Source organism: Prosopis cineraria, unplaced genomic scaffold, assembly GCF_029017545.1.
Source record: "Prosopis cineraria cultivar Desert tree isolate PC_DT_omini unplaced genomic scaffold, ASM2901754v1 PC10, whole genome shotgun sequence".
In the NCBI taxonomy this organism is placed as follows: Eukaryota; Viridiplantae; Streptophyta; class Magnoliopsida; order Fabales; family Fabaceae; genus Prosopis; species Prosopis cineraria.
This window is the reverse complement of record NW_026555341.1, coordinates 36,671,749-36,688,644: the sequence shown is the minus strand read 5'-3', so window position 1 is coordinate 36,688,644 and position 16,896 is coordinate 36,671,749. Positions and strand designations below refer to the sequence as shown.

Below are 16,896 nucleotides of genomic sequence, written 5' to 3'. Positions count from 1 at the left end.
CAATATTAAAGACGGTTCCTTACAGATTAATCGTATGCCCCTTAGCCCTGAGGACTTTTTTTTTTGAAAAATCTAAATCTTCAAGTACAAGGCAGAAAAAAATCATAAAAATCCTGTGTTTTGATTCGTACGATAATTTTATGATTTTTTTTTTCTGCCTTGTACTTGAAGATTTAGATATTTTTACGACAAACAAAGAAGATGTTTTTTTATCCCGCAGTCCGCACACGCACCATCTATTCCGAAGTATGCAAAAAAAAAAAAAGGTTTTTTAAATAATCTGAGTTTTATATTATATGAATAAAAAATATGTAGCTTAATATTTTAATCTGAAGTCTTAATAGTTAATATTAATATTTTTATAAAATTATACTACATATATATACATAAATAAAGAGAGGACATAAAATTAATGTTACCTTACACCAGGATCCTATCTAAAATTCAAATGTCAATGAATCCTCTCTATTCTTATTAAAAAAAAAAACAATTAATTTAATATTTACAGTTTATGTACCCGCATGCCAACAGCCAACATGCAGGGCTCGAATTTTGTAACTCACACTTACAGGAGCAGCAAGCATTGTGGTGGCCATGACAACTTGTCTTGCTTTTGCGTCAAATGCACTATGTACCTGTTGGCGGCACCAGTGAAAGACGTAAACGGCAAACTACAAACTACTTAAGTCGTGCTTGAAAGGACACTGTCCTTAAAAACTATTTTGACACACCGGAACAACAGACCGGCAGTTTTTTAAGATTAAACAAGCACTTCTTGCAGAATAAGAAAATAGAATAGCAGAAATTAAAACACAATAAGATGAACAACAAAGAGAGGAAGGAGAGAATTGTCCTGAAAACTCAAGAAACTGGCGACTTGCTCTGTCTGCACCCATATTTATATATAGCCCGAAGATGGAGACATAAACGTTGGCCCATAATCAACAGATTAAAGCTTCGGTTATGCTCTCATAAATCACGTTTAAACGCTTGTTTGGAGAGTTACGCAGACGTAAATCACAGTTAAATTTTTGTTTGAAAACGTTGGGGAGACAAACACATTAAGAAAATTAATTTGGTTAATGACAAAAAAAACATTCATGGTTTGAATTTAAATTCTAGACAGCCAAAACTTGAGATTTTTCAGTAAGCAAAAATAATTAATTAATTATTTATTTTGTAAAAATAATTAGGTAAAAAGAACCCATTACCTCTTGAACTCGCGCGGAGGGGGGGCGAATCGGCTGATTTCAATTGCGATTGCCCTGTGTTGGCCTGTCTCATATGCGTGAGTCTACTTCTCCTCCAAGCCCATTTTACTAGCTCACTTCATTTTCAAGTATTTATACACTAGGAGAGTCCTTTATTTAATTAATGTGAAACTTTGTGTAACACTTGCTCTGAGTGTTATCCAAAAATCACACAATTCAAATAAACTAAGTGTGGTTAAGGAGTTAATCCTAAAACCAACTTAGGAAACAAACCATTTAAATCACTAAGCAAATATACGATTGCAAAGTAAACATTTAAAACCTTAAAAAAATTTTAGGTTCTAACTATAGCGCACGGAAACAAGTTAGACGAAAGAGAAATAAAAAGATACTGTCATGACAGCATTTAAATTGCTGTCATGACAACCCTCCCGAGTCAACTTCTGGGAGGCGTCGTTCCGCCATCCGACCTCCGATCAAAGTGATTTTAAAGCTCACACGTCACATTCAAAGGGTACTATAAGTATACCAAATTTCAAAAAGATCCAACGGTCGGATTTAAAATTAGACATGTTAAAAATTTGATTATTTTTGCTGTCAAAAAGCTGTCATGACAGCACTTCCGGACCAACTTCCGGAGTGCACCATTTCATCATCTGACCTCCGATCGAAGTGATTCCAAAGCCCACATGTCACTTTTAAAGAATACTATTAGCATACTAAATTTTGAAAAGATCCAACAGACGGATTGAATTTTGTACAGGTTATAAAATCAATACTGTAGCTGTCATGACAGCAATTTAATGCTGTCATGACAGCACTTCCAGACCAAATTCCGGAGTGCGTCGTTTCTCCGTCCGATATCCAATCGATGTGACTCTAAAGCCCACACGAAGCTTATAAAAGGTTTTACTTGTGACCCAAATTTTAGAGAAATCCAACGGTCGGATTAAGATTTGGACACCCGGATGCAAAAGTGCAGCTTTTTGGTAAAAACCATTTTCAAAATTGTTCAAATCTCATCCTAATGGTCACAAACCTGTGGAAACACTTTGGACACGTCAAATAAGATTAAAAACACTTGATAGAACATTCAAATGAGAAAACCCCCATACATCAAAATTTGACCACCCGGGTGCCATTTCCCAAAATGGACCCTAAACCCCCAAAATGCACAAATCATACAAGAGTGGTCACAAATCAATCCAAATACCATGTATTTATATAAATACATATGCTAAACATTTTCACTTGGCTCAGAGCTCCTTGTGGGGCCCACGCACCCACTCTCTCTATCCAAGCTGTATGTTTGCCCATAGCACACCATTTGCAATGCAATCACTTTGCATTTGCTTATAAAATCACATATATATCAAAATAAAGATCTGCTTGTAATAGAAACTTGGTCTACTAAGTAAATCCATCAAAATCACACATCATAACCAAGTTTCTTAACCACAAGTCTGCAAACAGACAAAAATTCATACACAAGCACACAATCCACACATATTCACACACACTCACACAATCATATCCTACTGGCACCCTAATCTTAAATACATTACAATATATTTTCTCAAAAAAAAGGGGTTGCAGTTCTTTACAAATCACAAGCAAACCCCTAGCTTTGCTCCTTTCTCCGTCCACCACTGGATCCTTCGCCTGGACCTAAAATATTGAAAAGAAAGGGGTGAGACAACCACAGTCTCAGTAACAGTGAAATCTACATTGATTATTACAAAGTAAGCCATAATTAAATAAATGAATAATAAATTCAACATAGTATATAATTTAGCCATTTAAAATGCATGAATGCATGACCTAGGCCGGTATGGCCTTTCATGACTAACAGAATGCCCCCTGGCACTCTTTAACTCGCAGGTAAACCTTATACCTACTTGTACCTCCACAGGCACAAAACATAATCTAAGGCATGATCTAATCCACCGAACCGCCTATGCCCCTTCAACGTGAATCCTGAGCAGTCAAAGCTAACTCCCTCCCAGAGCCAGCCCGACTTACTCTCCATGTGAGGGCTACCTTGGCCTAGGCACTCAACCTCACACTTCATATGTCGGATTCCCTCCCCCACTGAGAGGTGTCGAACACTCAATACACTAACCACTTTAGTGCACTGAGCCCACAATACGTTAGACAACACTGAGTACTGACAGTGTGCCATAGAATATCAAAAATCCACACCTTCTCATTGGTGAACTCCCACCGAGATCATGCCTTTTACTTTTGTCTACCTTTCCTGAGTATTGACCATTCAACACTCTAAAGTAGTATAATATTTATAAATCTCATTTCCATAAAAACATTGTTATTAAACAATTAGAAAACATATTTGCACTATAATCAAAGTAGTACCCCATAACCCCTTATAAAGCACATTTAATCTTTTAAAACATGTAATGCATGATAACTAGTAATATTTATTCAAAAATAGCTAAAACAAAGTAATAAGAAATATAAATTCCCCTGTTACCTCAACCCTTTGGTACTAAAAGGGTTCCTCTTGTACAAAATAGGGCTCGGCTTGTTCCTTACTTCTCAATAAGTTCCACCAACAATTTTCTACAACATATAAGTGATCCACATCACTTATCATGACAAATAGCATTAATGAAGACTATAACTTATACCACACAACTTAGGTCAATGAGTCATAATCTACCCTAATGGTCCATATATTAAACCAACCATTCACATAGTATCACTTAACCACCAAAAACATTTATTAGCCATCACTAGGCTAATTTTCAATTTATATAATTTTTTAATCAATTAAAAACCTTTACTTAGTGCCACCAACTTTCACCATTAGCCCTTATAATGAAAACCAAACCTTAATTTAAATTTTATTGGGCTCAAATAGCAAAATTATAACTAAATCAATAGGCTTAAACCATTGAGGAGCAAAAACCCAATTTCTCAAGGTTTATTTTGTGCCCAAAACACCTCTTTTCATCCAATTATCCACTCAAAATATTATATCACTATATAGAAACTCAAAACATGCTCCCTAGGATCCAAAGAAACAAAAGCTTACAAGAATAAAGCCTTTGGGATCAAAATCCAAAAATTTTCTCTTCCACAAAGTGAAGAAAATCAAGAGAAAGAGAAGAGGATTGAAGTAGGGAGTTTACCTATCGTGTAGCCGAGCTCGCAACGGTCGCAAAAACTCCTAGATCCGAGCCTAACTCCCTCTCTTTCTCCTTTCTTCTTCCTCTCTCTCTCTCTCTCACTCTCCCGTTTGTGCGTTTCCTTCCCTTGTTCATTTTCTGCGTTTTCTGCATCTGTTTGCTCTTTAAAATGCTGGTCAAAAAGTTTGGAGAAAATTACAAGAAAGGGCCCAACATTTTTTATTATTGCACAAAAGCTCGGGTCAACTTTGGTAATTTTTTCCATAGTTAAAAATCAAATAAAACCAAACTTTTGCTTAGTAAAATTCAAACTCTGGGCCTCTATTAAATTATTCTAAATTTTAATTTAATTATAGATATTTTATTTTATTTTTATTTATTTTTTAAATAAATTTGAGTCTTAAAATTTTTAGGATGTTACACTTTGACACACACACTTTTGACACACACACAACAGTACCTTCATACTCCTTTGGTCTTAATTTAAAAAATATTTTTAAAAAAGTTTCAATATCTGAAAATATACTCCTTCTGCTCAAAAATATAAGACATTTTTTAAGGAGTTGGATGTTAAAAAATATAATATATTTTTAATCTTTCGAAGTGTAGTCATTATCTTTTTTCAAAAATGCCTCTATTGATAATGACTTTATATTTATTAGAGGGTGTTTAGTAAAGGTAAATATGAAAAGATAGGATTAGTTTGAAAGTAAATAACTACTTTATTGAGGAATGAAATTCAGTTAAAAATGTCTTACATTTTTTAATAGAGGGAATAAAATATTTTAATAATAATAATAATAAAATTTTATTAATTATATTTTTTTAATATTATTATTTTTTATATTTTTTAATATTATTTTACAAATGAAATATTAAATAATTTTTTTAAAAAATTATATTTAATGAGCTTTATTAATATATATAATTTTATTTAAAAATATTTTATAAATTGAAAGGGGATATATGTAAAGGATTAAGGCAAATCCATACAACATATCATTGATTTTTTCTCAATCGAGTTACTCACTCTGATTGGAGGAAAAAATCAATTCCCTTATCCGAAATTATCGTTTCTAGACATAATATCTGAAGATATTTATTGCCATTTGCCAAGGCATATCAATTTGACCCGTAATAATTAATTAATTCACAGGGCGGCGTCCATTGTTTTGGGCTTTTGGCGGTTATGTTATTTATGGAAGTAGCTTTCCAAGCCAACTTGCGTCACATTGTAAGGCTTTTATTTCCGACTTTAATTTTAGGAAAAATTATAACGAAAGACCTGGAGAAAGAAATATTGATTGGAAAGAACCTTAAAAATAGTTATTATTTGGATTGACCAAATATCAAAATATAAATTTAAAAAAATTATATTGCCCTCATCACTTTTAGAAATCTACAAGTCCAGAAATTAAAACAGTGCATTCTTGGTAAAATTAAATAATTTTTTAAAAGTAAATATTTTTTAAAATTATATTGATTTAATTTTTAAAAGTAAATATTAAAAGATATCTTGATTCAATTATTTAAAAGTAATAATTTTTAAGTAAATATATTGTTTTAATTAAATTTTATACTTTTTGTATTTTCGGGTGTGAAATTGAAAAGCTACGCATTCTTATTTTTAAAAGAGTACTTGTAAATTGGGCAATACTACCATGTTAATTTTAAGGCTAACAAATTTTATATTAAGGTTATAATTGTTCATTACATTTTCCTTGGTCCTTCATCCTAATTTTAATTTTAACGGTCTTTTATAATAAATTTTAATTTTAATAGTTTATCCTATTAGATCCCTCTCCGTAATTTTCTCTTAATTTTAAATTAACGTAGAAATAATGGCGGTCCCTAATTATTATATCTATATACATCAACATACATACATATATTGAAGTATAACTGTAAAAGCATATAGGATATATTGACATAACATATCTCAAAGAAAAATAATATTGTTAATTGTACAACGCTGACAATGGAGATATAAAATAGTATTTTTTTTTAAAAAAAAGTAATTGTCAATTAATTTAATATTTACAACTGTCACACACACATGTGAATGCATAGGTTTGAATCTTAGACCTCACGATAAGGGGACATTGCCATTGAGATACTTAGTTATTGCCATATAGTACAGTGGCATACAAGGCTTTGAGATATAATATAACTAGACATGTAATTTTTCTCTGTATATTACTACATTGCATATGAAATTTTACATGAGATAATTCATAATTCATGAATATTTTCAACAATACTCCATGTGGTCCTTAATACTGGAAGGTGAAGGTAATTAATATATGCTTCTTAAAAAATGATACTTTAATTTGTATCAATAATCTTGTCATAAAAATGTCAAGCTTTACAGTTTTCCCCTTCGATACAATAAATCACTAACAAGAATTTCATCTTGCAATAAATTAAAAATAATAATAACATAATGCATTTAAATTCTAGACTCAAACTAGCTACCAAGTGACTGTGGCATGTATAGTAGCAAGCCAATTCTCTTAAACATTATTTTAAAGTTCAATTGCTGAAGGTGTATATGGAGCATATTGATCGTTTGGAAAAGGACAAGCTCTTAAATAATGTTTAGATTTCATTAAAAGATTAATTTCACAAAACTGCCTGCCAGGGATACCTTATAAAACCAACACACACACATATATATAGACTCAAATTGACAATAAACGAAGAAAGGTATTAATTGTCAGAAAATATGTAATATTACATATTATTCTATATTTTGAATCAAATCTTAGATAAATATATCAAACAAATGTCAAAACAAGGAAAAAAGAAGAAGAAAAGGAACAACGAGACAGAGAGCAGAGTTTGGTGGCCTGGTAGTTGCTGATGAACACAATTAATTAAGCGTGTTGTTTAATGGAAGCAAGCAAAACATTCACTTCATTTCATGGGGAACTCCATTTCCCTTGTCATGAAAGACTGAAGAAATTAAATCAAACACATCTTGGTCTCTTTCTTGAACAGATCGAATCTTTTGAAATCATCAAACATTAGTACTATATATTAATATTAATGTTGGCCAAAAAAAAAAATCCTACGGTACTATACTATATATTAATAATAGTATTTTCTCTCTTCCCTAGCTAGCTAGCCAGGCAGCTTCTTCTTTGGGTTTATATGTGTGTTTTTCTGGGATTCAATTGACATGTAACACATTCCAAGGAAGTTTCCAATATGGCTTTTCTTGAGAGAGTGAACTTTTGTTTTGTCCATTGGTGACATTGGGATATTAATTGATAATCTAAATCTTCATGATTCATCGCTGGGTCTGCAGGTAAGATGATTTCTTCCGGTTAACAAGGATGTTTGTAGGGAAAAAAGTACAATTAACCATTCAACTTTTATTAAGTTTAAACTATTTTCTTTAAAAAAAGAGTAATTATATATTTATAAGAATAAAATTCGTTATTTGGTTCTAAAATTTTTATTGCAAGATTTATTGAATGTTATTGACAAAGTTATTTAAGATTATTTTTATAAATAATTAGTGATCATTTATTAGAGTATGATACTTTCTCTGTCAAAAAATATAAGGCATTTTTAATCAAATCTCAACTCTAATGAAGTAGTTATTTATTTTTAAACTAACCATATCTTTCTATATTTATTCTTATTTAATAGGGTATTTTATTCTAAAATAAATATAAAATAATTTATTCAATAGTGATATTTTTAGAAAAAGGACAATGATTACACCTTAAAAATTAAAAATACTTTACATTTTTTAATATTTAACCTCTAAAAAATGTCTTAACAGGAGTGATAAATTTCTCCACACTTGATAAGTTTGGTTTTTAAAGTGATTGCTAGTATCTTAAAATTTCTTCAAATAAAATCTATGAAATATGGGTATTTAGTTAATGTCCCATGTTTGTATGTTCTTCAGTGCGTGCTGATCAATTGAAAGAATGAAGAATTATATTTAAGGACCTAATTTTAAAAATATTAAAAATACTATTATAATCACTTTCAATATTAAAATAATTTTTAAATTTTAACCATTATCATATTTTCAGATAAAATATGTTTTAAGAAATTAAAATTTTAATTAATTATAAATAAATAAATTATAATATACGCAATTTTCAAGATAATAAAAAATTTCTTAATAAAAATCGGGGGTTTAGAAATAATTTTCCTTGAAAGAAGGTCAGTTTTGTCTTTTTACTAAAAAGGCATCTCATTTATGATATGTTGGGAGGGTGATGCAACAATTTCTGTCATTAATTAAATATCGAATTAAATTATCAAAGGGCACTGTGTCCAAAACCATTAGAAAGTTTGTTGGGCAGTGAAGACGGCGCATCATGTTTGAGAAAATATATAAATAAAATTAAAAAAATTGAGAGAAGAAGGGGTGGGTGCATTTTAAGTCAACAACATATCAGACTTCGAGGAATAATCAAATCTAAGTATCCCTTTTCCCTCCCAATAATTAATGCATGATCATACGCATAACAGTAATAAACCAAAACATGTGCTTTTATTAAAAAAAATCTTTTTATGTTGAAAAACATGACTACTAGTATCTGTAGTTATATACTCCCTTCCTCCTTTGTGAGATTTTTTAATTTTTTTTCATGCCTGAATATAAAAAATTATTAGCATTCAAAAAAAAAAAAACAAACCATGATATCTTTATTATATTAGAAAGGAGAAAAGATAAATACTTATAAATTTATTTTAAAAAAGAGATTTAATTTTTATTTTCCATAATTAAGAGAAAAATTAGAATGTTGCTATGCTTTTAAGTGGATAAATAAATTTTATTAATTTGCATAATTTAATTAAAAATACTTTATGTATAAGGGTGGAGGAAGTAGGTTTAACGTGTTTTCTTTGTATATATAATATTTTTAACCGAATCTTGCATATCAATAAAAGTTTTTTATTTAATTAAAATCACATCAAATCATAATAATTTTTCAATTTTACTCCTACTAATGTTACAATTAATATTATGGTGGTAGTAGGTAAAGCACACAATTTATATCTTTTTCATTTTTAAAATAAGGGCAAAATTATTTAATTATTTAAAAATATCATTAAAACCCTTTGTATTAGAAACAAAATAATCTTCTAAAATGCTTCATATATAAGGACAGAGGGAGTTGGTCTCTATATTTTTTCATTATTCCAACTCTTTATAGTTTATCCCATATACAATATTAATCCTTCTATTTTTAATAAGCTCAAAAGAATGATGAGCTCATATTAACAGTGTTAAATAATACTTGTAACTAACACTGTTAATCTATAATGAGATGAGATTATGATTTAGAAGATTAACTGTATTGTCCAGCCCTTTTTTCATACTTCAATATGTTTTGTTTCATATTTCAATCTATTAAATAATAATAATTTCACCTTAATAAAAAGATCAACCGTATTCTTATAAAAAAAAAAGAAGAAAAATTAACCGAATTAATCATATGTCAATAAATGTAACACTGTTAGTGTCACTTCATCATTCTTTTAGATATATTTAAAAATAAAGGGACTAATATTATAAATAGAATAAATTAAAGAGACTTGAAATTAAAAAAAACTATAAAAACTTATATTAAAATATGTTAAAATTATAAGGATCAATAATTCTGTTGTTTCTTTTATATTTATTTTGATATAAAGTTATGCAAAGCTAACCTACTCTCTCTCTCTCTCTCTCTCTCTCATTAAAAGTCAATTTCATTAAGCAAAAGAAAAGATATACTACGAAATCTACATGTACACTATATGATGCGGCAACCAGCTCAGCCTCTTACGAGCACTCCTGTAGCAGCATAAAAAAAATAAAAAAATTACAATCAAGTCTTAATTATAATAAAATTTATTAATAATTAAATTAAATTATATTGACAATTTCTTGTATGAAATTTTAATGTAATTCTCTCTAATTTTTTTTTAAATTATATATAAGTCGAGAAAATATATAAATGTTAATCTAATGTAAAGTAGATGTTATTTTAATACCTTTAGACATTTGTTGATTTTTTTTATAATATAATAAAATTTAGAGAATATCAGTATCAAGTTCCATACAAGTTACAACAGCTTTAAATACCCAAAAGTAACACTAAATCCATAAATAATTCTTAGGTCGCTTAGACTTGATAGTGCGTTTTCTTTGTTTTAAACCATAGACATTTTGTTAATTGTAACATCAATTTTATTTACATTTAAATCCAAGGGACTTGAGAATTATTTATGAATTTGGTTAAAATGGCAATCACCTAATAATCGATTGAAGTGATTGGTTAAAATGATATATATTTATATTTTATATGGATAAGAAAGTATATTGGGATTTATTTGTAATTTCAGGAACTTAACCAGTATTAATTTTCTAATTATAAGGTCATTTTTTATAATTTTTCAATCATTTTCTGTAATTTTTCAGTTATTTTATATAATTATTGCAGGATAAATTGACCCTTTAATCCATCAATTTACTTTTGCTTACTTGTTGATATGAATTTTCTAATGAGCTGCCTGACTGGTGATTTGGAATAAAAAGATGAAGAAGTGGTCTTAAACTCACTCTCTTTTACACTTCGAAAAGTATTGAAATCGTTTGATCAATTTTTTTTCCTCAAGCAATCTACATTATAATTATCCCTTTTAAGTTGAGTCCAACTTCATATTTTATGCAAAAAAACCAGGGTCATATTTGTTGATTTTTGCATATAATTCATTAAGATCTCAGCATTCGTTCGGGAATATAGTATGATCTTTTACAAGAGCTAATCCCTTTGCTGTTTTGTTGTCACTTTGTTCTACATTCTTTCTGGCCAGTTCTATACTCTTTTCGAACTTTATATATATATATATATATATATATATAATATTTATAAAACACGTCTAACTACATCATTGATTATTGAAATCAAGAAAAAGTGATTAAGTTATTTATTTTGTCTAAAAATATAATAATAAACCGTCAATTTTACACTTATTTAAATGAAAATTTTTGAAATTTACATTATATTCTTATATTATATTTCATAATTAATTAACTTAAATGTAGGTAATATTGGTATGCCTTATATTAAGAATCAAAAAATATTTTTAAAAGACACTCTATAATAGAGACAGAAAGGAGTAGCATATGCAAATTAATATCTTCCTTTAAAATATCATAATTATAATGATAATGATAATATGTATTATCTTTTATATGTTAAATATTTCAACATTTTTTATATCTAACTAGATTGAATTCGAACATCACTGAGCTTAATTGGGTAGCTCTCATAAAGACTTTTTCTTTGTTTGGAGGGATTCGAACTCAAACGCTAGTTTTAACATTTGACCGACAGGTGTTGATCTTAGCATGAGCTCCTGTATTCAAATCTATATAAACATAGAAAATGTCTTTTAGAGATATACTTTCAATTGAACGCAATAATGGTGGAATTTAAAATTTAACAATTGGACAATTTTTATACGAGAAAATCTCTGGCACAGTTCAGCAAGAGCCATGAATAATGAATGACATGTACCCTGGTAGTAAATACCTAGCAGGCGCATGTGGCCAAAAAACAGCTGAAGACTGAAAAAGAAGAAGAAGAAAATAAGAAAAGCTGACAAAATATAATACAAGTACTCGCAAATTAACTGAAACACGGTTTTTCTGATTTGAGCGGAAGATTGGTGCAGAAAGGAAGGGAAATCATCATAGCTACCGCAAAATAGAAAAGAGAGCATTAACCCGGCCTGGCTAGCTTCTTCCTCATTTAATTTCTCTATCATTTTCCTTCAATGAAAAATAAGGGAATATATTCTTACACTGGTATAACTAATCTGCAGCACTTGAATGATGTAAAAACCTTCATGTGTTAATTATGAAGAGGATTAGGACCAGTGTGAACGACTCTTTTGCTATCTTCATAGATGGTTTGTGATGAATCGCCATTGATGACCCTAGTACTTGTAGTTCCTAAAAGCTGCTGATGAGCTCGATGATCAGTGCTGGGGCATGAGGAAGGTTCATGGTGCAAGAAAGATCTGCTGATGAAACTACGTCGCTCTGAAGGTCGTCTTGTTGAATGGCTGGTTCTGCTTCTGCTAGTGGTGGTACTGTGAATGGACGAGGACAAGAACAAGCTCAGAAGAGAACAAAGTAGGATGAGCCACAAGAAGAAAATTGCAGTTCTGGAATTACTTATAGAAAGCCTTCGTTGATCTCTCGCTCTTCTTCTTTCTGCTACAAAACTTATCATTGCTGCTACAGGAGATGATGAAAGAAGCATGAGAGTTTTGGATAATTCTGGGAGGGTTAAGAAGAGCTGCTCAGAGAGAGAGAGGAAAGGGGGGGGGGGAGGTTGAGTCAAGTATTGGTTCCTAGTCTTATGGGCGTAGTCACATGATCTTGACCTTGATTCCTGGAACCTTCTTATAATTCTTTAGTTTGGCTTTCTAAAGTCTTTGGACTTTGCACCTTTTTGTTATAAAATCAGGTCATTGCCTGAAATTGTGTCTGATATTATATGCACTGTTTTTACATCAATCAAAACTCAAAAGAAAGTGATACAAACCGGGGGAAGAGAAATTGTCTATGATTATATGAGATGTATATTTTTTAAAAAAATGACATTTAAATATTCATGGAAGTTTGCAATATTGATTATATTTGTTAATATTATAAAAAAGATTATATTTGTTAATAAAAGATTATCCTAATTTTATTGCTTATATTTGTTAATAAAGAGAGTAATGAGAATAGTATTTAAGAATAACTAAACGTAAAGTACAAATTTAAAAATTAAATTAGTGGCATTTGTGAAAAAAAAAATCAACTTGTTGCCCGTTTAAAAAAGATAAACTTTTCTTTTAAATTTAATTAACGAGGAAATTAATATTAATTAGTATTATTTTACTACACACAAATGTGCTCCCGTGTAAAGCTATCAATAAAAGCTGGTTCTGACAGGTTATCCTTTTAGGCCCTATATTATTTGAGAGTTGGGTTTGAAAATGATAGAAGATTTTAGCTAATATAAAAAGCTTTTAAGCCCCACATATATAAATCTTGCAAAAATTGGCCCGAGCTTGTATTAACTCTCATAATTTTTTGTAACTTTATTTATATAATTTTTTTAAAGTTGTAAATTAATATATGATAGTAATACAATTTATTAAATATTTATGAGAAAATATAATTGTTGGTCCATATACTTTAGTGTATTCTGGTATTAGTTCCTATGGGCTTGTTTGAAAACCTATTTTGAGAACAGTTTTCTGTTCTTTAGAACAAAAAAATAAAAAATCTGTTTGGTAATGTGTTTTCAAAAAATATTTTAAAGAACAAAAAAATAAAATATTGTTCTGAAGAACAGAAAAATGAAAACAACTTTTAAGTGTTCTGTGATTATTATTTTGGAGAACAAGGGAGAATAAAAAAAACACCTATTTTCATTATTTTTTTATTCTCAGAGCATGTTCTACAGGATACCAGTTCTCAGAACAATAAAATAAAAACAGTTTCAAACAGTCCTTATATTTTTATTCTGTTGTTTCAAGTTCCTTAAGTTTCACCTATCTATAATATTAGTCCCTATATTTTTAAATATGATCATAAGGACTATGGGTGTGTTAACACATGTGCATAAACTTTGTTACTTCTTACATTGACTTGTTAAAGTTATGATAAGTTGTATAAAAAATGAGTAAAAGATGGAAAAAAATAAGATACTAAATCAAAATCCTTAATGTGTAATAGATTAAGCTTCAAGAGGAAGGAAGAGCATGCCTAAGGAAGACATATAGAAACATTAGTAGTTATTTTTCTCATATAATATCAAACTCATCATATTTTTGCCAACTTGTCAACAAAATTAAACAAAGTTATATACATGTTAGCAAATTTATATTTGTTAGTGATGATAAGGACTAGCATTACAAATATATAAAATTTAAAGAACTTGTAACAATGAAATAAAATTATAGGGATTATATCAAAATACTCTAAAAGTATAGGGACGAACATTTATATTTTCTCAACATTTATGCTAGTTAGGTAATGAAGATGAAGTTAGTAAGGCTGTTGATAGTACCATCACCTTCAAGTAGTCCTCACTTTTTCTAATGTTTAAATTTTTGAATGAAAATTTATGATAATAAGAACTAAAGAATATTTACATTTTAAATATTTAATCAAGGCATTTTATAATTTACATACATGTATTAGTATAGTTGATAATTTTAATTTAAAAAAAAAAGTCACATGAGCTTTTGGATTGAGCTTTGAGCCATGTCAATAAGGATTGAGTTAAACAAAATTGTTGATTTTAAAGTACAAACACTTGTGGACTTAAAGCTTTAAGAGTCAGATTTATAAAAGTTAGGATTATAAAAGCTGGATTAGCTTTTATTAATAGCTCTACTTTTATGAGATGTAATCATACATGTTATATGATATAATTAAGTATTAAATATAAATATTTTTTTTAATGAGATTCAAAATTTGATTTGTCAAATTGTAAGGAAATTTCGTTCGTGAGACTCAGTACTAATTATTTATTCTTGATATTAAGATGTGAGGGATTAATATATGGGCTTCATTTGCTTTGACTACTTCGTCCTTTCTCCCTCTCGTCTTTCTTCCCTTGTTCCTTGACATTTTGTAGGGGCACGATGACGCTGATCTCACTGCGGGCTTCATTTGTCTTGCACTCACTTCTAAGCCGGATTCGGTTTTGATACCTGGTGCTCAGCACCAAAACACAGTCGTTTGGTAGTGTTATATTTTTTTTTTTACTTTTTTTAAATCACAAATTAATTATTATAATAATAAATAAATGTTATAAGATTATTATTTTAATATTTAATAAATAAATATTAAGATATTAAATTTCAATTTGAATAGTTTAAATAAAAATTTTGATTTAAACATTTTAGAATTGTACTAGAAAAATAATTTGAAGAGTTTAAAATAAGGGTCGAGTCTAACAAAATAAGCTAGTTTCTTACAATATAACAAATTAATGTTTAAATTTCTATTAAGAGAAGTACCTATATTTAAAACCTGATCATGCTTTGAATGATATTATCTCTCATAGATAAACAACTATGCAAAAGCAATAAAATGAAATATCTTTTGGTTACAATTCTAATTTTTTCAATAACTGTTCAGAATAAAATTTATATGTGAATTGTTCAAGTCAAATTTTAATAAATTCAACTATTCATGTTTAATTTTAACATCTTAATATTTATTTATTTATTAAATATTAAAATAATAATTTTATAATATTTATTTATTTATTATTATTATAATGAATTTGTGGTTAAAAGAGGAAAAAAAAATTAACACTGTCAAATGATGGTGTTTTGGTGTTGAGCACCATAAAGATAAGCACCGGAACTGAGTCCCTTTTAAGCCTGAACCAAAAATGACCATGTGTTTGACTATTCCATAAATGGTTCTCTCCCTTGGCTATAGAGGAATAATCAATGGTTAAATCGGGTGCAGAGAGAATAGTTTTACAATGATATCGCATTATCGTGTGTAATTTGATTTTTTTTTAAGAATAAATTTGTACAATAGAGAATAAGTAAAACAAAAAAAAAAATTGGGATGTTTTTTCACCCACTTGAATCGCCGCGTCTTCGTTTGTCGATCTTTGACTTGTGACCAGCGTTGAAGAAAAAGTTGACCACAAAAGACAAGTCAGATAAATTAGAGGTCCCAAATAACTTGAACAAAGAATACAGTTCATTTATTCTTTAATTTTTGTTTCAGCAAAGAAATTTAGAAAAATGTTCTGTCGGAGCTGTAAATTCCGTGAAAGTTCTAATCGGGTTGCTGAACTACGAAAATTAATTAACTACGCAGAAGAGTAACATCAGTCAAATGTTCTCGATCTTTTTAATTTCTTGTTTTTTTTTTATCCAGGCTTGGAGTCATATGCTTACAAATTTTTCATTTGTAACAAATAGTATTCCTTCTATCTTAAATTATAAAATATTTTTAAAAAAATTTAACATTTCAAAATATAAAATATTTTGATAAAAATAAGGCTTTATTAATAATAATTTTTTAATATTATCCTTATCATATATTCTCTCTTTTTAATATTTTTTATTAATAGAGTCTTAAATGAAAGGTATTTTTAGAAGTTTATATTTTTATTTTAAAAAAATAAATTTGTAAAGTGTATCTAAAGAGTTTTATTGATATATGAGATTTTATTTAAAAGTGTTTTATAATTTGAGATGGATGGAGTATTAAATTGTGAATAATAATGTTGGAGTGACGTGGAAATCTCCTCCTCAGAACAAGGTGTTGGCAAGTTTGAATGCGTGCAATCAACGAGGTTGGGGGACTTGGTCATCAATTTTAAAAATATTTGCAGTCATTTTTCCTTTAATTAAAAAAATTAACACTAAAATAAAAAAAATGATTTTTGTAAATGTGAGATGTCTTTTATATTTTTAATTAAAAATAATAAAAAATATATGCTAACACAAATTTAAAAATTATAAAATTTAGTACAATT

The 16,896-nt window shown here is 28.8% G+C and overlaps 1 long non-coding RNA gene across 2 annotated transcripts; it reads right to left on the bottom strand.

Annotated features, from left to right (window-relative positions):
• Positions 1 to 470: 470 nt before the first annotated feature.
• LOC129284637 (uncharacterized) lies at positions 471 to 4,482 on the bottom strand. 2 transcript variants are annotated; one of them, XR_008586899.1, is made up of 4 exons: positions 4,364 to 4,482; positions 3,703 to 3,791; positions 1,212 to 2,879; positions 471 to 635 (listed from the first exon to the last, which is right to left on the bottom strand). It is a non-coding gene; the product is annotated as an uncharacterized LOC129284637 (long non-coding RNA). The 2 variants fall into 2 exon arrangements; XR_008586898.1 differs by having other exon boundaries at positions 471 to 2,879.
• Positions 4,483 to 16,896: the final 12,414 nt, after the last annotated feature.